The sequence below is a fragment of the Calonectris borealis genome, chromosome 6 (genome assembly GCF_964195595.1).
Source record: "Calonectris borealis chromosome 6, bCalBor7.hap1.2, whole genome shotgun sequence".
Lineage (NCBI taxonomy): Eukaryota > Metazoa > Chordata > Aves > Procellariiformes > Procellariidae > Calonectris > Calonectris borealis.
In genome coordinates, this window is record NC_134317.1 from 8,037,361 (window position 1) to 8,038,200 (window position 840).

Below are 840 nucleotides of genomic sequence, written 5' to 3' on the forward strand. Positions count from 1 at the left end.
CTATACAGTAAAATTACAGGGTAGAGTGAGGGAGGAGCCTAAGATGGCACAAAATTTCTAGAGTTTGCTTTTCAGGTATCAAATACCCGATCACCATAATGTAAAGGAAGCAAAGGAAACAAGTTAGACTTCAGACTTTCAAGCATTCCACTATTTGATTGATTTGATGAAAAAACAGCAATGTTTTGCCAAAAACTGAAAAGGGATCTTCTTTATGTTTACAAATGAAGTTTGAAAATTAAACATAGGAAAATGGGATAATTTCTGCACAATAGAGGTGAGGTAGGGAATTTTATTGAAAATACTTTTTTTTTTTTTACAAGTTCTTAGAAATAAAGTTGTTTCTTCTAATCTCACACAAATGGCTGTACCTCAAAAATTCAACTATGCTACTATGAAACATTTATATTTACAGTTAGCCAAAAGAATATACAGAACTGCCATTTTATGCAAATACCGAAGTACCAGATCACAGTGAGATACATTACTTCAGCACTCCCACCATTAGGAACAGATTAAGATTCAACATACGAAAGAATCTCACTATTCTACAAACCTCGTATCTCACAAAAAGGGAAGATTTCTAATAGTGTTGTAGCAAGGTCTCCACTACAGCGTCATTTTACAAATTACATAACGCATGTACTCAAATTTATAACAAAAAATCTGTAATCAAAGTGATGAACAGAGTAATAGTGTTGTCTGTTAGCCGTTTATTGCATTTATTCAGTCGTTCACTTGTGAGGCTGATGCCAATCCCATTAATTTTCATTCACTTCGAACACCTCAGCCAGGCTGCAATTCACACAATTCACTAATTTGCAGTGGGTTTCAGTCAGG

At 34.4% G+C, this 840-nt stretch overlaps 1 protein-coding gene across 13 annotated transcripts in view; it reads right to left on the bottom strand.

The window, feature by feature from the left end:
• Nucleotides 1-272: 272 nt before the first annotated feature.
• Nucleotides 273-840, bottom strand: part of CCNT2 (cyclin T2) — a 26,133-nt gene continuing 25,565 nt past the window's right edge. For all 13 annotated transcript variants that reach the window (XM_075152748.1, XM_075152752.1, XM_075152753.1 and 10 more), the window contains one exon: nt 273-840. This exon is cut by the window's right edge. The gene's annotated coding sequence lies outside the window, so the exon portion shown is untranslated.